General features: G+C 44.1%; 1 long non-coding RNA gene across 1 annotated transcript; it reads right to left on the bottom strand.

Annotated features, from left to right (window-relative positions):
- Nucleotides 1-237: 237 nt before the first annotated feature.
- LOC140682460 (uncharacterized) lies at nucleotides 238-5,261 on the bottom strand. Its single transcript, XR_012054244.1, has 2 exons — nucleotides 4,455-5,261; nucleotides 238-2,319 (listed from the first exon to the last, which is right to left on the bottom strand). It is a non-coding gene; the product is annotated as an uncharacterized lncRNA (long non-coding RNA).
- Between the last annotated feature and the right edge of the window lie 17,479 nt (nucleotides 5,262-22,740).

Genomic DNA, 22,740 nt, shown 5'->3' on the forward strand with positions numbered 1-22,740 from the left:
CTACAGGTCTGTTACTGTAGGCTTAGAGGTGTCTCCTGCAGCCTGTGACTCAGCTGCTTATAGAGCTCAGCCTGCATCTACTTCTGCCTTTTAAGCAGCCTTCAGCCCTAGGGCTGGGTCAAGGATGCTGGTAAGATTCACCTTAACTTCAAACAGCTAACAGGCTGACACAGAAAATCATCAACACAAAAGTCTTGACATGCCAGTCAAGGGAATAATTTATACAGCTCCAGGAAATTTGTTTTTATAAAGTGACAGCTTTTAATGGTGGCATAATGTACTCTATGTGTTAGGCTTGTTCCAGAGCAGTCACTAGAAATTGCACAAACTAGGGTATATAAATGTTCTGGGGAGAGGCACAAGAAATGGAAGGTAGACTAGCATGACTTGTCTGTTAATAAACTGTAGGACTGCTGGGTTTTGCCAAGAGTTGGTTTTTTTTAAGAAGTTATTCCTCTGACAGGATGGGGCTGTTTTCTGTCCTGCAGTTCATAAATCCACACTCAGTAATTAGAATAATTTATACTATGGTATAAATTGCATCCTAAAGCAATTTACAGCCTGCTGTCTACAAAGAGAGCCTTATCAATATCTGATCTTGGAAGCTGAGTCATCCCTAAGTGTAAACAACCCTTTCCTAGCTGTAAATCCATTCCTGCCTGCAGAGGGAACCCCTCCATCTGCACCAAAGAGAAAACACCCTCCTACCTCTATTCTGTTATTCCTAGTCAGCTTTCAGAATCCTTTAGAAGAGGGAGGGCTGTGATTTTGCCTCATGCCCTGAGTTTTCACTGGAGATTTGCTTTCCTTCATGTCTTTCCTTGTGTTGAATTGTTCATAGACAATAATGAGAATGTTGTGGATGCTAGTACTGCCTTGATATGTGATACATGTGCAATTATTCTGCTTTGCAGATCTGATGTAGGTGGGCTGGCTGAGTGTGTAATGTACTGTGCTTGGACATTAAACTTCCTTAGGTTTGCTTGGCTCTTAGTTACTTTAGAAAATCATCTTGACTGCTTTCATCCCTTCTGGATGTCCACAGATGTGTCCTTGCTGGAAACAGACTCATCCTCACATTTGCAGACAATAGTTCTCTTAAGTTAGTGGGGTCTGATTGGTTTTTTTTTTTTTTTTTTTTTTTGTTCTGCTGAATTAATTCAATTTAGCCTATCAGCTTCTGAAGCAGCTGTACGTGTCCCCACACTGTGTGGGCTGGAGGGGAACAGAGGCTCTCCAAATCGCCCTTAGCAGCCAAGAGGGTGCAAGTCCATAAAAAACTGTTGCTGTGGTAACACATCAGCGCTGTCCTTGTACTGAGTTTTCACTGGTAGGTGCTAACACTTAAAATTATTAACCTGGGCTGGGAGTGGTGGTAGTGGCACTGAACTGCAAAATGGGATTAACCACTTGAAGTGTGTTCAGCAAAAACATTCAGTTCTTGCCTAGATGGCTCTGCAGATCGGTGAGGGGATAACACATCTTTTAGTGGGTTTGGGCTCTTTAGTGGTCCAGACAGAAAATGTGGGTATACAAGTGGATAAGTCCACAGTCTAAGCAAAAAGTCCAAGGGCTGAGATGAGAAACCGGGGTACCTGGATGTGTTCAAAATCCTCCTTTCCTTGCCAATGACCACTAACCAAATACTGTTGAGAATCTACACTATACTGTTGAGGCATTGACCATGCTGAGGCCAAGTTGTCAAAATCTTTGGGATGATTTTAGCACAAGCATTACTTAGGAATCTCAACATCTTAATTTCTTCTTCCAGTTATGCTTATCGAAAACAACTTGTTCTATTTTAAGAAGCCAGCTACAAATAACATTTTTATCTTACATATATTAATAGTCTCTCTGGTGTAAAGACGTAGGATTCTCCTGGACGGTGTGGATGGATACAGACGAGAGATCTCTGTTGGTTGCTCTTAGAAGATAAGGTTTACTGGGGATGGAGAAAGGTCCCGCCTAGAGCTGCAAGACGCAGCACGTGGCAGGGCCTTAGGTGATGGGGGAGGGGAGAGACAAAGGGAAGAGCGGAGGGATCCAAGAGGAGGGAGGAAGTTCCAAGAGGGCGTCTGGCCCTTCGGAGACCCCTTATCAGGGGGCTTCAAGGTGGGCTGGAACAAGACTTGGGCCAATGGGGTTACAGACACCTGATGTTTCAGGGGAGGGTTACAGGTGTGGGATGAACCATACATTTTGGGGTGCTTGCTTCTTGGCTTGTACTTGCAGAAGTACTGCCTGGTGTGGGGGTGCCAGCGGATTTCGGTGCGTGGTAGGGCTTCACATTCTTTGCTGGGACCATTTCGAGTTCTTCACCTGTAGAAACACAAGCAAAACCTCTCCCCCATGTTATAAGACTGTGTGGACCTTCTATTTGTCCCGAATCTAAGATTTTGAGTAAAACTGGGGGGTGCCCCTTTATTTTTTACTTTTTTGTTGTTCAATAAATGTCTATAAATGAGGAGGTGAGGCTCTCCTGCAGAGCTATTTAGAAAATTGTAAACATACAGAGCCTTATTCAACCTCCTTTGAGGTGCAGCCTGATCTACTCCCCCTTTCTGTTGATTTAAAATGTGTTTTAGGGTTTGATGTGTTTTTCTATGGTACCTTTTAACAGTGGTTTCAAGTAGGAAAAGGAGATACCACTGTCCTTGATCGCTTTTAGGATTTCTTTCACATCCTGAGATGGGACAGCTGTTTGCTGGCTGAATACCACTGGCATGGTTCGAAGATTCAGACTGTCCTCTTGTGACTATCACGTCTGATTCCATGCCAGTCTGTCAGTTGGAGATTATCAACACCATTCTGGGAATTTTGTAAAATTGGGATAGGAGGGTTACGGTTTGCAAAGGCAAAATAGTTCTCTGTCTTTCCTTTATTTGTCAAAGTTGCTGCTATATTCCATCCTTCTCCCTCTCGCTGCATGGTTTCTGTGCCAAGCTGTGGTAAGATACTGCTTGGACCGGGTGCAGGAACTGCTGGTAGCTGAGGCAGAGGAGCGGGAGGGGTGGAGCTCGTCAGCAGAGGCGCCTGGGAAGAACCTGCATCTGCGGACGGATATCCTAGGTCATTGGCTGCAGCTGTAGAATGTAGATCCGGCGGAGGAAGGGATGCGGAGGGATATGCATAGGATTCTGTAGAATCGTGTTGTGGTGCTGCAGGGGGACTCGTTGGAGGGTGCAGGGCGGGTGGAGGGTGTGGTCGTGCAGGAGCTGCTGGTAGCTGTGGGGCTGGGGTTTCCAGAAGCTGCGAGGGAGGCAGTGTAGGGAAGACTATTTGTGATGAGGCTGTAACAGGATCTGGCCGTGCGGATGGATACGGTGGTAGAGTCGACAAACCAGGAAGTGCTGGCGGCGGGGGTTGCTGGGGCTGAGCAGCCAGGACCATGGGCTGTGGTGCTGGCGTGGGGGGCGTGGGGACGTTGGCTGGGCGTAGACTGTGGCATGGGGCGGGGCGGGTTGGGGCGACTGCTGCAGGGGTAGTGTGAACTGCGCATGGGCGGGGCCTGCCGCGAGGTCCGCATGGCGAGTCTGTTTGGTGGCTGTGTCTCCCACGCGGCCAGAAGGCTCGGGCACTGGGATCGCGGGGGACGCTGGGTTCGCGGCCGCGGGGGGGGGGGGGCAGCGCGGGTCCACAAGCAAGGGGGCCGGCAGGGGCGCAGTACGGGGTCCCAGAGCATCTTCCTGTGGCTGGGGGGGGAGGTTGGGCTGTGGCAGGGTGCCTGCAGCGGCGGCAGCTTGCAGCGCCTGCAGGATAGCAGCTGTTGTTTGGCTTTGCGCCTGCAAAATTGTCGTTTGGCTTTGCGCCTACAAAATAGCCGTTGTTTGGCTTTGCAAAAGGTCGGCAATGGTGGCCACCATAGCTGCGACAGACGTTGCTGGGGGGGCGGGCGGCGGGGAAGGGAGGACCGGCACGGAGCGGTGTTGGGGGGAAGAGGGGGCTGTGGCAGCGGGGGTTTGGGCGGTCGCGGGGGTGAGGGCCACTTGGACGGGAGCCGTGGCAGCGAAAACCGCAAGAGCTGGTTCCGAGCGGCGCGGGGGGGAGGAGGGGGCCGCGGCAGGGGGATGATGGGGCGAGTCCCGCTCAACACTCTCAGCCACATGGGTGAAGCTATCAGAAATCGCATAGGGCAGCAGGGCAGCTACCGCCGGCTTCTGAGAAGCACATAAATCTGCTAAGGTTCTATACGCAGGAAGCAATTCACAAGCATCAGGGTCGCGGTGTGAAACATCATTAAAAAGTCTATTTCCAACTGAGTCCCAAAAGTCTCTAGTAAACACAGCTGAACGATCGGCATTTGGGAAATTAAGCAGGATCCATTCTAGAAGGTTTTTTAACTCTTTCTTAGACAAAGTACTGTTATGGCTACATAAGAGGTGGTTAAGTTGCTTATCGAGATCTCGATCAGGGGCAGAGTGGGATTGTCCCATTTTTAAACCAGTGTGGCTCACCTCGATGTTGCAGAAGCAGGGTCTTCTGTCGAGTTTTGACGTACACTCCAGTCGGTGCTCAGGACTCTGCGGGGGATCCCCTCAGAGCTCTGGTTTCAGGCATCTCTCAGGGATGGCTTTCCGTGCTCAGGACCTCCAGACTCCCCCTCAGAGCTTCAGCGCGGGCAGTGCTAAGCAGTGCTCGCCTGTGCTCTCTGCACGTGGCAGCGTGCCACGGCAAGTCTCCTCACAGAGCTTCAGGTCGCCGCCGATCTGCAGCAGTCGCCTGTGCTCTGGGATGTAATGGCACAAATCCTCCAAGGCTCCGAAAACTCGCTACTTCGTAACGAGTCGCAGTGCTCGAGAATTGCCTCGGCAATTTTTAAAGAGTTCCGGCTTCGACGCTGCCTAGCAACGAAATGCCGTGCTCACGACACCAATAAGGAGGGAACACCTGGTTATTTAGTTACTGTCCATAGAGAAGTGTCCTACAGGTAGAAAAGCTGGAGAGGCATCCAGACAGGTGTGGGTGCAGGTCAGCGTGGGTTTATATTCCTAGTTGGGCGCCAGTCTATAAAGACGTAGGATGCTCCAGGACGGTTTGGGTGGATTAAGATGAGACATCTCTATTGGTTGCTCTTAGAAGATAAGGTTTATTGGGGATGGAGAAAGGTCCCGCCTCGAGCTGCCAGATGCAGCACGTGGCAGGGCCTTAGGTGATGGGGGAGGGGAGAGACAAAAGGAAGAGCAGGGAGTTCCAAGATGGGGGGGATCCAAGAGGAGGGAGGAAGTTCCAAGAGGGCGTCTGGCCCCTTGGAGACCCCTTATCAGGGGGCTTCAAGGTGGGCTGGAACAAGACTTTAGCCAATGGGGTTACAGACACCTGATGTTTCAGGGGAGGGTTACAGGTGTGGGATGAACCATACATTCTGGGGGGTGAGATGGAACAGTCCATTTGACTTTTGGACCTATCTGTAGGTAAGGGTATTGTCCAGCCAGTAGGGGGCATGATATTTACCCTGGCTGTACTATTGTGATTCTTCTGCTAGGCAATCATATTTATCTATCCTTCCCAACACTCTGGAGTGGAATAACAGCATGCATTATTCAAATGGCCTGTATGTTTGTGTTTCGGTCTTCATTATCAAATCAAATTGAGTTGTTGCCATGTGAGATTGGCTCCGGGCGGACGCCTGCGGGCACGGCGAGGAGGGGAGGAGAGGCGGCAGCCGCTTTTCCCTCGGCTCTGCGAGGCTCAGTTATAGCGCGGGAACAGACAAAATGGTGACACGGGGCTTGGGTGCAAATACATGTTTATTATAGAAGCGTGTTTCCCGAGACACTGGGGCACCGAGCGGGGGGGAACCTCAGCCGTGGCCAATGGGACGGGAGGCAGGGGACAGGGGCAGGGAAACCCTGGGGACTGCGACGGGAAAGCCATGGGGGTGGGGGGGGGGGCAGGGACGGCCCGTGTGGTGAGGGGAAAGTCGGGGGGGGCGGGGAACAGGGACTGGACTGCATGGTGAGGGGGAGTGATAAGGGAATGCAGGGTCGGGACAAGGGACCGTGGGGGAAGGGGGAGTGATAAGGGAACACAGGACAAAGGGGGAATGCGCGGGAAGGGGGGAGGGGGGATGGTTGGGGGAAGAAGAGAAAATTACAAATCCTACATTGAGTGATATTAATTGTATTTATATTCAATTTTATTTTCTGGTGTGTATGCCTAATTCTGTCCCTAAGTAATCTCTCTGGTATTAAGCAAGGCTTATTTTGTCTTTTTTTCTGGATGTGTTCTTGTTTGTTTGGTCTTTTTTTCCCTTTTTATATGAAAAGATGTTTGTTACTTCTAATTGTATAGCAGCTCTGGACCTTGAGAGGTCTATTTTTTTCTAAAATATCTCCTATTTTCAGGATTAATTAAATCATACATGCTTCAGCTTATATGAAGTATCTTTTTTCTGGAAGTAGCTTTGGATTTCATGGGTTATAAGCCTGGATTTAAAAGGAAGTCTTTTAATAACTTCGCACTGCTACCTCATCTTTTCTCACACAACATGTGTTTAGTTAGTATGAAGCGTGTTGATTTCTTCTGGACTTCTTGATGGTGTCTTAAGATGTTTACTCCTGTACTGTGCATGCAGGGTCACATTAATGCACCTTAAATTACCATGTTTTGCCTGATGATTTGATACAGGGCTTTCAGACATTCCAGATATGGCAATTGCTATACGATATTGAATCTTACTCTATTTTTATGAACTGTTGATCTTCTGTGAATTTTTGGCACGAGCAGATTTTGCTTAAAGAATTTTACATCCTCCCTGTATGTCCTTATGATACATATCTCAAACTTAACCAAATCTCTTATTCTCCCTAGTAAAGCAGTGTTCCTGTCTGGTTTAGACGACTCAGGAAATGCTTCTCTGCCTTTGGTGTGAAATAACTGCAGTAACTCAACAGCCTCATACTGATTTGGTCTCTGAGAACTGATAGTGGTGCTTCTTGCCAACATGGGCAGTGTAAGCCTGTAAGCTCCTCTGTGACCATTACTGAAGAATATGTATTTTTTTGGAGGTGTGTCTGGGTCAACATGCATCCTTACAACATGGTTCTTAAATTGATTCACTCCATATTTAAGCCAAATGTTCTTCTGAATGATTGGAACAGGTGGGAATTACCTTTCCTGCAAGCGTGTGATGCAACCTGCCCGTCCTGCAAAACCTTCTGAACTTTGATCAGGTCAGAAAACTTGCTTTGCCAATTTACTTTTGGCTGCTTCAAAGGTAGAGCATCAGCTGAGGGATCTCCTCATGCTGTTAAGGACTGAGTGGAAAGAACTAATAATATTTTTCACCTAAGCTACAGAGAGCTTAAGTATTTCTCCCCACTTTTCTCATCTGAGACAAAAGAATGCAGCTTCATTCTAGAAATCAGTAAGGTAATAAAGATAAGGAAAGTTTCTCACTGCTGAAACCATGCCCCTGTTTAAGGCTCAGTCTTAGAGACTTCAGCTTTGCAGTCTGCCTTCAGTTCTGCCCTCCAGGCCTGGAATTATCTGTCAATATGTTAAGGGAATTTAAACCATGAAATGAAATTTGGGTGAATTGCCAAATGCCTGATGAGTTCTGGAAGGGAGCCACCCCCCACTTTGTCTTTCTCTGATATCTTATCACAAATGAGAAACTACTGTTGACAGCTGGAATTAGTTCCAGTATGAGTGGAAGGTCCTATATTCCTCCCTCCTCTCTCTTCTCCCTGCCTCCAGCTCTGGGAAAGAACAGGAGCACTCCAATTAGTGAGTTAGAATTTGTGCTGGTCTTCCTGTGGTTCCCTCTGTGGATGCCCAAAGCAATGTAAATGGCACCAGAAAAAGGTGCCTGTACTAAAGATGAAGTTTATATGCACAGTAACATTAAAACCACACCAGTGTAGTCCTGCTGCAAAATTCTCCTTTGTAGGGGAGGCTGATGGCTGTCATACTTCGGAGTTTGATCTGAAAGGTTACAGTAGGCTTATGCTTTGCATGGTCAGCAACATAGTCCAGTGCTTTCATATGAGATCCAAAATGCTTAGAAGCTCTTACCTTTGGCTGTTTATGCCAAAGTGCTGGACATGAAACACCAAATTATGTTTCATTTTTTGCAAAGCTTTCACAATCACTTCTGCTTTTTCTTTGCTATGACCCCCTTACTGAGTGGCTGAAGGTTCTGCTGCCATTCCCACTCTACAGCAACTGTTCTGGCTCCAAGGTATACATCCTCTTCCATATTGCAGACATCCTTTCACCAGCTCATCCTTCCAGACCTGCAAGTGCTATCTGACAGGAGCCTTTGGGCACATTTTTCACCCTTGCGGCTTCTCTGCTCAGTCTGTAGGGCAGACTTGGATCTTAGCTCCTTAGAAAAGTAGCTGCTTTCCTTGACTTCCAACTGTATATGCCTTATGCTCTGCTAGTGGGGGACTGCAGAGCAGATTGGCTAGTTTTTGTTTTGAAACTATCACTGAGCCTCAGTATAAAATGGGCTGTAATGTTGTGCTGAAAGTATTTCCCTGGTGGGATTACAGAAATTTTAATCCTTCTTGTTGCTGTTCTTTGTTTTGCTTCTCTGTGTGACTTGTTTTCATAATTTGATTACTGTATGATGCTGGAGAAGGAAAGAAACAGAAAGTTGTTCCTGTGAGAGTTGCCACAGTTAAGAGGTCACCAGCAAAAAAGTCACAGTCTGCATGGTCGAAACAAACTTTTTTGAAGGATGGTAGCAAAGATTGGTTTTGTGTAGAGAAGCCATAGCTTCAAAAGCAATTTTAAATGAATGGGTTGTGGTCTTGCTCATATATCATATCACATAGTGATACACATAAAGAGCAGAAATTAAAAGAGTATCTGTTTGTTTCCCCCCCTGAAGAAATGCAGGAGAAAAGAACAGCTTACCCCATCTACCCTTTCACAAACAAATGCTTAATTATTGTACCTGATGCTTGAATTTTAAAGCCAATCTAGGAGGTAAATTAAGGCAAACTGCCTCCTGCTGAAAAGGCATGTATGCCTACTGGATTGCTTCCAAAACAAGAAAAAAAAAACAAAAAACAAAAAACAAAGAGGGGTAATGGCAGGAGGGGGTGAGAAGAAGCTAAGACATTATAGCCTAAGTTACCATCAGATTACTGCCATGCTCTAAGTTAACCTGTCCTGCCAGTGCAAGAGCTTCTGTCTTAGAGAACTCACTTGCACCTAGATGCAAATATTTTCTTCAGATGATATGCTTGGAAGTAAACCTGGCAGATAAGTGATTTGTAAGTCATTCAGGTCTTGATGTGCCTATGTGACTTCTCTTCTTCCCATCTTGGGAACCTAGTCAAAAGAGCTTCTACTGAGGGAAAAATCTATGCTCACCATTCAATTCTTAAATGGCTCCAAGGAGTATCACCTCAAGCTGATTATATATAGAGAACAGAAATGAGAGCTGGATGGTAGGTTCTAAGGTTGAAGCGTGTCCACTATATGAACACACCAGTAAAGGGTCAACATTAAAATCAGCATGACAAACATGAGTCTTATCTCTGCTTGCTGCAGAAATGCTGTCCTGGCTGACTTTCCCTTTTTTGTTTCACAGGGAGGTTTGCCTTATCATAGCTTTCACATTCCTGTAGATAATCTTGGACAAGTGGATGGCAGGGCCATCCATTACACTGACAGGACAGCATCAGATTCTTAGCAGTAGCCATTTTAAACTGCCCCAGGGAATAAGTTAATTAAAAAAGCAGGTTTGAAAACCAAGGGTAGCAGATAAACTTCATTGGAAGTATTAAGTGAGCTCTATGACACCTAGAGATGACAAATACTCAGAATTCTTTTTTTCAGCAGAGGTAACCTAACATCCATTTAAGCCAGAACTTTGGTAGTGGAGGGTTAACAGATAGGTGTTGAGGACTTGAGTATTGCTTAGCTACAAAGTTCCAAGCCATCTGCAACCCTGTCTTTGCACATAAGAAGTGGTGAATAGGGTATTTCCAAGATGAGCTGCCTTGCTTGGGGTCATTTTGTCAAGGCTGGAGGGAAGAGGTGGGGTGGAGAAGCATTAACGCTTTGGCCACTTGCCTCTGAGCATTAGGCTGCGCCAGCCCCCACTTCAGAGTGTGAGTTTAAATTATGGAGCATCTGACAGAGATGATGAACATCGTATGTTAACGTCTGGGAGAGAATATTGTTTTATTTATAGGTATTGGTAAGTGGAAAATGGTAGCAGAGTAATTTGTTAACCATGCCAGTCTGGCAGTGGTATGAAAGTTGACTCAAACCAAGCGTTTGCTGTCTCTGCCCTTCTGGCCCCAACTCTTATTTCACCTTCTGTAAATCCCAGGACTAGCACATTCAAAAGGTAAATACTCTTTGATAGGAGTTTCTGTGCAGCTCCTGCTTTCAGGGGACCTGCACACAGACAAAATTGATCAGCAGCCGGAGGAGGAAAGCAGCCGTTGCCGCGGCAACCGGTGATGACTCACCCGGGTAGCAGGCAGCGAAAGCTGTGAGGCTGCAGTAATTTTCCAGATGCTTAATCCAGCTCTCGAGGTTTTTTTTCCCCTCTTGCTGACAGGCAGAAATCCTCCTCTGCCTTTCTTTGCTCGGAGAACCACATAGCCTGCAGCCGTACGTGATCAGAGCAGTCCTTTTTGGTGCTCACCCAGGATGGCGTCACAGAGACGTGTCTGGGCTATGTAGATGAGCTACTCCACTGACTGAATTGTAGCCCCCAAAGGTGGTAAAAATAGAACTGCAAACTGCCCGTCTGCAAAAATACCCCAGTGTGTCATTGGCTGCCCTCAATTTCTATCTCCCATCTAACAACACATTTACTGTAACTACAGCTATGAAATATTAAATCAGTTCATCTTGATTCTCTTTGTAATGAGGCTGTCCCTGTGCTGCATTCAGAATGTGCTAAAAAGAGAAAAGTGAGCTGCGTCCAGCACATGCATTTCCATGAATTAGCTTCTAATTTCTGACCCACTAATTTTTGTGCACAAATTCCAGTCTGCATGTAATGAAATAGAGCAGGTTAAGAGCCTTACCCAAGAAAAGGGCAGTAAAAGGAGCCGTGTTACTCAGGGGATACCTGCCTTTCGGTTTTCCTGCAATGACTGCATTGTAATGCAGGCTTTGCCTCAGGTGGGGCACATTTATGAACATCTGTGTAGTTATTTACCTGCTCTGGTGGTGATGTGGAGTTCTTTGTGATTGCCATAGGATGCTGAAGAATCAAAGTGTAGCTACATTAAAAGTAGCTTCAGCTTGTTTATGTAGAAGGTACACGTTCCTCCCTAGAGCCGGGGGCACAATTAGCACAGTGTAGTGGTGGAATTCAGTTTCCCTGTTCAAGTCAGTTCATCTAGCTGTGGGGAAAACAAAGCTGCTCTGTGGCATGTGGGGAAAACAGGGAAAAATAGCAATAGAACTAAGTGTTTGCTTCACATAGGGGACAAAAATTATTGATGCTGCCAGCTGCTGTCTCATGCAGTCCCTGGAAGGCAGATGGCTTTCTGTGGGTGAATTGAGGCCACCAACTCCTTCTTCCACAATGAAGCCTCTTGCTTTCAAGTCCTCATTGAAGATTTGTGAGGCTGTGCAGCTGAACCAAGCTGCTGTATTGCTGACAGGCTCTGCAATGTGTTGCTGGCTGAAGTTAAAGCCATGTAAAGTCACTGCTATAAATGAAAATTTGTCCAGCCAAATTAATATGAAAAATAAAATATTTATTTTGATTTAAATTATATCTAGCCAGCCACAAGGAAAGAACAGAGCCGAGCCTGGGGTTGGCCCTGGGTGTGCAACAGGGAGTCAGCCTCGGCAGAGGTTTTCCTCCATGCCCACACACTTCCATCCTGGCACAAGCGGTTTTTATAGGGAAAATTCCGCCTGAGGCCAAGATTTCAGCAATCGTCTTTTCTTCTATTCAGAGTCCATATATTAATAAGATTTTCTTTTTTTGGTGATGAGGGAGAACAAATCAGTGTCTCGAGTTTGTTGAATCCCTTGATGAAATTTACAGGGAATTCGGGAACGCTGTATTCACATGTATCTGCCTGAGGATTTCCATGATATCCATCTCGGGTCGTTCACAAGAACGATCAGCACCTTGGGTTTCTGTATCTCCCCAGACATGGCCCATCTCCTGGCAAGCTGTACCTTCTTACTTGTAAATCAGTTTCCAATCTACACCTGGTCTCACCTGCGCCTGTGAGGGTGGGGGGGGAATCCTAATACAAACATGTATACTCTAACAAATATTCAATATCACATATATCATATTAGATATGGTACTAATTATGTCTACTACACGTAACAGTCACCAACTGTATGGGGCATGAGAAAGTTGTCTGTGATGTTTTTCTGCTTCTTGAGGTTGTCATCTGTTAATAAGTACCTATATAACATGAATATGTATTGTCTTGAGTCTGTCTCTTGTTAGTGGGTGGGATGTGTAAGCACTTAATGAAGTGTGCTGCGTCTGCCCTTCAAGGGAAACCAGTTTGAAAGATCACCGGTGGAAGCTTCTCTTGTTCTTGTGAGATCCACAGTTCTTTCTTGATGTGCAGCTGTTCCTAACTGTGGCCAGATCTTGGCTATCCAAGCTGAAATCTGTTCTATGGTCAATGCCTGATGCTGCAACTTTGTTCAGGTTAGAATATCTGGTTTAGGATGCTAACTCTGCTCCACTTCACATCCTTTCTTGAGGACTAAGTACACTATGCATGGGTGAATTTGTTGATGTCCTTTTCAGGAGCAGACTGTTTTGGAAATAAAAAAAAAATGGAAAGCCAAATATGATATTTTTGATTGATTCATCTTGCCCCTCAAAATGGGGAGCATTTGCTACCTGGGTAGCATGACATATAATAAAAATACTGTTAAGTCACATCTGCAATTTCAGCAGAAATTACTCCAGGCCTGCCTAGCTGTGCTAGTTTTATTATAATGTGTATTATTAATGTATTTCAAGTTAGTACCTAAACCTCTGAAGTTCTAGCAAAATCCTTATGTGAAATATCAAATCATCAGTTGTGTTAAGCTCATATATATTTTGTAGGTTCTCTGTCTTTTTGGAAAAGCATTTTTAATGCTGTTATATTCACTACTGATAAGGATATATTGACTTGCTAATGCATTTTGTGATCAGTTAGACTTCAGTAAATTGCCTGAAATCTCTTGGAATGACATCTGCTATGCTGAATGTAGATAACAGCATTTGTAATTAGTTGTATGCTGGTTTCTTAGGTAGTTTGTTTGGGGAAGCAAGAAGTTAGTCTGGACAGAAGCTGGCTAAGGCCACTGTACCTCCTGAAGGTCCTCAAAGACTCTTAGGCCTGCGAAATGATTTAATAAGAGATAGAAGCCTTCCTTCTTTACAAGGTAACAATACCTTTCTGATACCTTTCTGTTCTTGGAAGACGTAATTACTAATAACTGTGAGTGCATAAAACCTTTAATAATCAGGGCACCCATGGGATATTTGGAGTTGATGCACAAATCATACACTAGTACCCTTGCTGCTTCTCAACATATGTAAAATAGCAATTTTTAACTCTTTCCCTCCCTTGATTTTTTTTTTCTGAAGGCCTTTTGTACTGGGGGTACACTCTTCCAAATCTACCTATTGGATACCCTGTACTATGGGACCCTTATGGGAAAGTAGCACCCACCTCCCTTTCAAAGTCATGCAGGGCAGTACGAGAATCAGAGAAAACAACTGCTGAAGCTGACACAGATGTCTCATCCCTCTTCTCTGTCCCATGCTAATGCTATGGATGAGTTCAGGCCTCTAGCCTTGCATGCAAGCAAAGGGTCCAACCTGTGTGTCAAAGTCTGCCCCTGCCATGGACTGCCAGCAGTGCAGTGACTTGGCTTCCTGGATTGCAGAAACAAATATGAACAGATTTGGAAATCAAAACAAACTTTGCTGGTGGTTGAAGTCTTTGTGTAGGAAGTGAGGTGTGAGGAAGATATGTTCAGTGGAGGCAGAAGAATGGTAGCGTTCCATACATGTATATGTGATTTCTGAGCCAGCTCACAGCCTGGAGGTGCTGGAGCAGGAGCACCATCCATCATGGCTGTGAGCTGAGCTGGTATCCCATGGAGCCAGACAGCTCTGCAAAAAAAGGCACAGTGGCATCACACCTCTGGGAAACATCAGTAGCAAAATCAATAGCTGCCCTTGACTTGAAAAAGCTCCAGGCTCAGTTATCTCCCTGGAAGTGCTGCACAAATGGGTTTTATTTTTGCTTATCTTAAAAAACGTGTGGCTTTGTTAGTTTACAGGAAAGAAATATTTAAACATTGGGAACGGTGTGAATTAAATCCCAGTTTCTAAACAACTGAGCTTATAGTTTCATTTGGATTTTGAAACTGCCTGTTCTAATAATGTGCTCTTTAAAACCCTCTGTAAACACTAACCCTCCAAGTTAGTGTTTACAGAAAATAGGAATCTTATGTCTTTGGGATATAAGGCTCTGGGGAAACTTAAAAGCTAGGTTTATCATACCTCATGATGCCCTATACCAACAAGGGACAGAAAAGCATGGTTTTCATCTTGGTCAGTGCTTGGCACCTCTGTATGGAAATTCCCCAATCAGAAGCCCTTACTGCTAATTCAGTTTTGGCATTTGGATGACTGTCTTTTGAAAACAATATTGTAGGCTGTTGAAGAGAGCATAGTCATCCCACTAATGAGATTTATAAATTTGTTTGCCTTCATTTTCTTGCAGAATATTTCCTGGTAGGAAGATTTATTACTTTGATAGGTTTGCAAGGGAAGCAGTAGAAATGCTACTTTCTTAGGCCTTAAAAGCCACAATTACTGAATTTTTGGGAGAGGTGCTAGATCTCCTTGAGTGGGTGCTGTGCAGTGTCAGGCATGGCAAATCCTAGTGGATATGGCTGCTGCATCACCTCTGAATAGCACCAGGACTCCTCACAGTGCTATTAAGTTAGGCCCTATTTACACAATATCTTATATTACCAGGATGATGAGTGAGAAGGTGGGTCCAGCATTACTGGATGAAGGCAGACAAAATCAAAGTCCTGCAGCATTCCTGGGCTCCTTGTTGCTCATGGGGTCGATTTTTACCTTTTGTGCTTCTTTAAAGACACCTACCAGAATTTCCTTTGTTCGGGGATGCATGGAGCTGTCTGTTAGTAAATCTCCTGTATAAGAGACATAGAAGGAGCTGTTTGTAGTCAAGGTCCAGTGATACTAAAGTATCTGAAGTAATTAAAAAGGAAGAATCTAATGCTTTGGGTAATCTGTTATTGCACTCCAATTTAGACTCTATTTTGTGGGGGGAGGTGAACCTGAGCTGCCTGTACTTTCCACAGTAAGTAACTGCTTTATGAAACAGTTGTAGCTCAGTCTAGCAGAGCTCTGGCTTATTATCTCTCTCTTTTTTTAAATACTGTATTCATAGTCAATTCTATTTATCTCTCCTCCATGTGCCCCAAATATCTATGCCACTCCTGGTCACTGATTCAGAGTTGAGTGCCATCTCTTATCTTTTGCATTGTCCCCTAGGTGTGGTTAGATTTCCCTGCAAATTTGTCTCTGAAGTTTGGGCCAAGTCTGCTTTGCCTAGATAAGAACTATCAGTGGTGAATGCAGTTGTCTTTAACAGTGAGCAAAGTTATCTTTAGGTTTCTTCCTGTGCTGGCTCCTCATACATTTTCACCCATGAGCACTGCAGAAATTCCTCTGCTCAGCAGCTGTGTATCACCTCTGAAGCTTAACTAGCACCAGTGTGACTGGGTGGTTTTCTGGGCATGGGCTTCAAGTCAGGGAAGAGACTGGAGGGGTCTCTTGATTATTCCCCACCCTCCCTTTTATTTTCTTGTTCTTCCCCATGTCTTCATTACTATGGCACTTGTGTCAGTGCCTCCTTTGGCTTTGCAGTTAAGTTCACTTAAGACTCCTCCTGTGCATCTCTAGTACAGCACAAAGTGATTTGAATGACCTGTCAGTGCAAAGAGTTTGGCTGAAGACCACTGTATTTTAACAGCAGCCCTTTCTTCTAACCTTTTTAACAGGTCACCCGTGTATATACCTCCTCACTTGTACATTGTGTAACAACACCCTGTCACTCATTTGTCTGGAGCTTTTGCTGCCAAGAGTATTCTCCATAATGCCTTCTTTATTTTAAGCAGTACTTACATTTCCCAGACTGAAGACCACGGCTTTGGGATTCCTGGGAGTCCAGCAGCAGCTATCCCCTCTCCTTCCCTCCTGGTAACACCTGGAAAAGTTGCTCCTTTGTTCCTACTTCCCACAGCCAAGTCCAGTCCTCTGAAGGCTATGGTGACAGGTTAGACATAGACTAGGGATGTGGTTCCCTTTTCCCCAGCCAGCGCACCCATGCAGCCCCCTCCACTGTGCCCAGCCTTCCATTTAGGGGTGTTTTCATCCCCAAAACCCCCTCCCATGATTCCACAGGTCCCTCTATTTTGCATCCTAGTCCTAGAATGGCAGTGGAGGGAGTGGGGGGTGTAGGTGATCCCCAGGAGCAATTAGCTAATTAACATTTCAACATTAGTACTTAGCTCAAGCCAGCAGTGTCCCAGTATTACCACGGGAACCAGCAAGACTCTTTTGTTCATAACAGATACTACAGTGGAAATTAATTCTGTTGTAGAAATACACACACTGTCCTCCTACAGGATACTTCAATGCTTTCATTTTACTTGGAAGTCAACTGAGGGCGAGAGATCCTTTTGTTGTCCTGAAGGGAGGATATTAAAGCAGCCCTTGAAGTGTTTTCAGTTAAGAGGAGCACTGCCTGAGGCTACATTCCTATCTACCTTGGGTTTTTTTACAAGTTCTGCAACCCTTGGCAAAGTGGGGACCACATGACACGGGTGCTTCTCTTGCTGAGTAACTGAAGATGAAACACATAATAATTTTGCTAATACCTGAAGGCCACTGTCCTTCAGCTCATTGGGAGTGTGAGAACATTACAGAGGCACTGCTATAATGAAGCATGAGCTTGCTTTTTCCTTTACTTTTACTAATTCAGTTCATCAGCTTTACTAAATGTTCTTGAGATTGTTATTTATGACACTTGTAACTCTTGGTCTAGGTTTGTTTTTTTTTTGTTATGACTTTGGAGTGGCAGTTCTTTTCAATAAGAATGTATGCCTTTATCTGACATGTTGCTGTTAAGTATAATTTAAAAAGTCAATAAACAATATGGTGAAATCACTCTTATTTGAAAAATCAGCACAGCATAGCTTCCAGAGCTTTGTGTTCTTGCATGGAAGCTTTATATGCATTTAAATAGAACTGGCCAGGATTTGACCAATGTTTCACAAAGGTGAAAACATGATGGTTTCCTCAAACACAAAGAATAACTCATGGGGTTTTAAATCTTATTCTGCATGCTGAGGGATGGCAAAATGTTGCTTATTTTTCAGAGGATAATCTTTTTATTCCTACACGTGTTGCAATTATGGCAGACCATGCAGAGTATACCATGCAATATTTCTTTACTTGCTAAATGAAATGGTGTGACCACGCCTTGAATATGGGCAAGTGTGAGCTCAATGAGCCCTCTGCAGGGTAGGTGAGGGAAAGTGCCTTAAGGAATAGTGTTTGGATGCAGAATGCTCCATTCCTGTACTTGGCAGTGGAGGAAAGCCCATAGAGCTTCCTCCTTGAGAGGATTGCACTCAAGACTGCCACAAGGGTTTTGATGGGGCAAGAAAAACAGTTTTTCCCAAGTATATCTTACCTTGAGGCTACAGCTTTTCATGTGACGTACACAGAGGGTCCCAAGCCTGGACTTTGTTTTGGGCTTTCCCTGCTGCTGTAGCAGTGTGTGGTTCCTGGGAGGGATCCTGGATGATGTGATGAGGAGGTGGTTGGGGTGCTGCTGCTTCCAAAAGGACGGGCATCTCTCACCTCCCCTTACAGCTGCCTCCTACTCCTTAAAAGGTAATGATCTACACAAAGGGAAAGGCTTGGAAGCTTCCTAATAGATGCAAATGCATCTTAACAATTCAGTAGTGTTGGTTCAGCCCTCAAGTTTCACCTGACAGGCTTTCCTGCTGTATCCTAATAGTAAGCAAGGCCTGGATACCATTTTCAGTCCCTGTCTGAAAGGTGCTTTTAATTATGAGCTGCCAGAGCTTGTCAGTTTTGCAGATGTCATCAAGGACAGACAGTTTCTGGACCCAGGCCATCTAATCACATTCTCACTGCTGACAAAGCAGAGAGAACCATCAACTCCTATTTTTTTTTTATTGTTAAAAATGAATTAGTCTTTCAAATGAAAACCAATTGAATTTACTCTGGGTATAAAGCATTCAAGAACAATCCTTGACAAACAATTCCCAGGCTTCAGCTGAAAATGCAAACGGTAGTTCATTCCACTACATTTTCTTGGAGCCTAGGAAAAAAAAAAAGTGACAGAAACAGTTACAACTTACAAAATGCCAGTGAAAAGTGTATTCTTTATTTATTGTAGTATTAATTAGATCATAGGTGCAGGGTTTACATTATTCTCTAACACGGGTTATTTAATATAGACCTTCAGGAAAAAAATGTTCCAGTATGAGATCCAGTAATGTCGGGAAGTTATAAAGTGTTTGACATTGGAGGTGTTCTAGAACTGTCATACTAGCATGTTGGGTATTATCCTGGTAGACTTGATCTTGTGTCAGAGAAAACATATGGACTAGATGACTTGAAGAGCTCCCCTTCAGCTGTATCTTTGGAACAGGCAGTTTCCCTTTTTAGGATAAATCTAACTGTGATGATGTGGTACCATTAGTACCTGACAGACACAGAAATGGCTTTAAATAGCCAGGAAAAGAGAGCTAAGATGCCTAGGTTCTATTCCTGCTCTGCAAGTTGACTGTAGACTAATTCTTTTGCTTTCTAAGTTAACTTTCTGGACCTTATCCCCATCTCTCTAACTACAGATTCATTGGTGTGGGGCTGATTCTCAGCATGTGTCTGCAGAGAATTGAGCAGAGCAGAACTCCAGTCCCTCTTGGGCCTGCAAAATGATGATAATGTTGATTCTGAGTTTCATTTGCAGAAGAGGGAAGAGTAAAAAGCAGAACTTGAAACACTTGAAGTGTTGTGTCTTAATAAGCTAGGTCACTATTATTACTAACAGGGTGTGACTCAAAACATTGAGAGCTGCTTCTGAGAACAGGTTGTGCATCAAAAGGCAGAGCCAACAAGATGGGCAAATCCTGGCCTTGTAAAGCGGCGTCCTGGTTTAGGAATGGTATTCTCAATTCAGTACTCCCACTGAAAAAAATCACGTGCTGCTTCTTCCCCTCTGCTCCTCCAATTAGAGGCAGAAAGGGCAAAGCTTATGGGTCGAAATAAGAAAAAATTACTGTAAACAGCAATGATGTAAGAAAAGGAACAATAGCAAAAGATATAAGGAAATAAATTATTCACAAGGAAAACCACCTAATATTAGACAATGTAGATGGCTCCCTCCATGACCTTTTCTCTACAGGAAGGAACCCTTTGTCCCCAGAAGAGTCCCTTTGCCCTGGCCATGATGTACGGTATAGAATAACCTCCTTGTCCCAGCTATGTCCCCTTCTGGCTGCTGCAAAAAACCAACCGTCCTGTTCAGAACCAGGACACGTGGGTATATTTGGCCGTGTTTCATCCCATGTGGGGGCTAAGAGATGCTGTAATGCTGACAAATGATTAATGAGTAATCAAGATCTAGAGTTACTAGGATGGACTCAGCCTGCAGGTTTGAGTCCTGAGTTATTCTGGATTTATGCTTCATGCCTTTCCTCTGGTTTACTGACTAGATGTGGAATTTTTGTTTTGGTTAAGAGGGGAAATACTTGCTTTGAACTTCGCTTCTGACATTAGTTTAGTGAGGGAAGTAATTGCGTAGAGCTTCCTACCCTCCCTATGCTTTTGCCTGGTGTTCTACATTTTGTCCTCATGATGAGCAGATTGGATAGTGCAGAGGGAGATGGGAACAGAGCAACACTTTTCCTTAAAACAATTTCATTGTTCATATTCTTTGTGTCTTTGCTCCACTGAGTGCACATGTGTGAAGTGTTTTCTGGGTGCTATGAATATGTTGTGTAAGCATATCACAAAATTAGCATTTGAGTAGTTTGGGTTTCTTACAACAGCAGTTTCTACTTCATAATACACACCAGCAGGAAGCTGTTCAATGATTTTGATTTTTATCACCATAATGCCTGACATTCAACTCTTGTTAATTTTCTTTCTATTTCTCACATGTGTCCTGCTAGAGTGACAAGATCTGTACCTTGCTTCAGTCCTGAAACACAAGTGCTATACAAAGGAGGTGGTAGAATCAAAAAGGTTTCCTTGGTTCTGCCTGCCACTGCAGAGGCTGGAGCAAAATATCTCTACAGGGGAAAACCTGTCATTAATTAGCACTGGTTCCCAAGGAACTAGCACAGGGTGGCTGAATAAAGCCCAGCAGTGGGAAGCTTTGTTTCTGGCAGCAGGGTGCAAGTCAGAGGCCTGGCTGTGAGAGAGCTCAAAATGTTGAGGTGCTTGCCTGTTCTCCCTGTCAGTGTTTGGTATGGCTTTGCCTCCCAGCTCTCTGCTTCCAGCCCTGTTGGGAAACCAGCAGCAGGGAGAAAGCTCTTACCCAGGGGGAGGAGTTACTGGGGTTTTTTTTTTGCTCTGCTTAGGAACTTCTGCCTTTTTATTTAGATCTATTTGTGTTTAAAGCTAAATACCCCAAATAAGCACAGATAAATAAATTCAAGCATATATTGTATTTTTTTCCTCAAGCACTGCCCTCAAAAGGGGGTAAATTTCTGGACTGGAATCTTACTGGTTTTTATTTGCTCTAAAGTTAAATGAAATCTTTATTCTTAGTATTAGTGTAACAATTCCTTTTTAGATACTATTTTCTTCTAAAACATATTGTGCTATGGAGTCTCTGAGAACTGAGGTACATCAGTGAAATATTCAGACATCTATGAATGATTCTTTTTTGAAGGTTACTTAAATCTCTTGGAATATGGATATGCCCCCCACCTGGTTTGGATGATGAAAACATTGAGTGTAGATGGTTGTGGTTTGGTTTAGTGTTGCATTTTCTTGCAAGACCACTTTTAACTGTAGCTTCTTTAACAATGGTGTAGCTATATTAGGAGCCAGAATATGATAGAGAAGTGAGATGGGACAAGAAGGTTCCTTTTAAAGTCAAGGAAGCTCATACAAACCTCATCCACAAATGCCAGTAGATCTGTGCAACTTGACAGATCTTTACTATATGTAATTGATGACATCCCTTATCTTATCAGTAAGCAACGGTACCCTACTGATAACACTTCTACTCTTAGTAGTAGCAAGGATGGTAATTAATAAATCATCAGGCATGAGGCAGACTGCAAGATGATGTCTGTAGAAGAAAAATCTACAGTAAGAAAAACCAAGGTTATTTCTCGTTGTTCATTAAACAGATGGGCTTAAAAATAAAATGCAGTGCTCAGTGTGATTGTAATACCTAAGCTGGCTGGTCCCACTCTGTGCTCTTTTAACAAAGACTCCTGTGCTGATTTTGTGACGCAAATTTAGCAGAGGCAGGCAGACATTAGGAAATTGCAGGAATGACTAGGAAAAGCAATTTTTAACTGAGTATTTTTGGAAGCTATCTTTCTGTACCTTGGAAGAAGTGAAGACAAATACAAGTTTGCCAGCTATTATCCTGCTACTGCCATCTGGCCTCCAACTCCAAGTAACTATCTGAAATAATCAAATTATTTCTGGGACATGATAGCTGTCAGGGAGATCTGGGCTGTAGAAGATATGTGTTACTGCCACTGTTATTGGGTAATTGGGTGTTATCTTTTTGCTTCTGTGACCCTGTAGGAGAGTACAGAATCTGTGGAAGATACATGGAATTAATCTTCTCTTGGTAGCTGGGATAGAAACTATGAACACCTTCAGTGTAAAAAGCTTCAAAAAATGTTTTATGTTTGATAGCGATACCTTTAAAAATGCACTCTTTCTACTTAAAAAAAACCCTGTAGTAACCTGATGCTTCTGTACCAAGTGTGTTCATTCTGTGAGTAGAAACCTGGGAGCCTTTTTTGTAATTATCTCCTCTGCAAACTCAGGCTCTGGCTCTGTGTGATGAGCCCTATGACAGAAAGGGACAGGATTATCCACATAAAGAAAGGGCTGAATTAGTACAAACTCTGCCAGTTAAAGTTTGGTTAGAAAATGTCAAAGGGGAAGCTTTATCTCCTAGATTTTATGCCACGTCATTTTATCTCTTCTTTGGTAGCTGGGATAAAAGAATAAAGCTGTTTGACAGTTCTGTCACATGTTCTGTACTGCTTCAAACTGCAGCTGTAACTAAAACAGGTCTGCTGTGGGTTTGAAAAGCCCTTCCTCTCAAAAGGTGTTTGCTAAGGTTATAATTCCATGTATACTACTTCTAGTGCTGGTGCAATGTAAACAACTTAAAGTCCTGGGGTTCAGCTTCCCCCCACTTTAAGCAGTCATCAAATTTGAGTCTGGCACAGTTGAGATCGATGACATCTCTGAGGAAGAGATGGGAAATGGAGAAAAGAGAAGAATGAGAAAGGCCAGGGACAAGCATGAATCTTTTAAATCAGCTTTGTTATCAGAGAAGTAATGGAACACATCTTTGATCTCAGAGGCATGTGTACTCACAGAAATCCAGACTGGGACTTGATAAACAGATCTGCTGATGTGGAGCAGATCTGTGTGTGCTTCTTCAGAGCTGAGCTGCCTCTGTGTGGTCAAAAGGAACAGAAAGCAAACTC

The sequence above is a fragment of the Taeniopygia guttata genome, chromosome 1 (genome assembly GCF_048771995.1).
Source record: "Taeniopygia guttata chromosome 1, bTaeGut7.mat, whole genome shotgun sequence".
NCBI lineage: Eukaryota > Metazoa > Chordata > Aves > Passeriformes > Estrildidae > Taeniopygia > Taeniopygia guttata.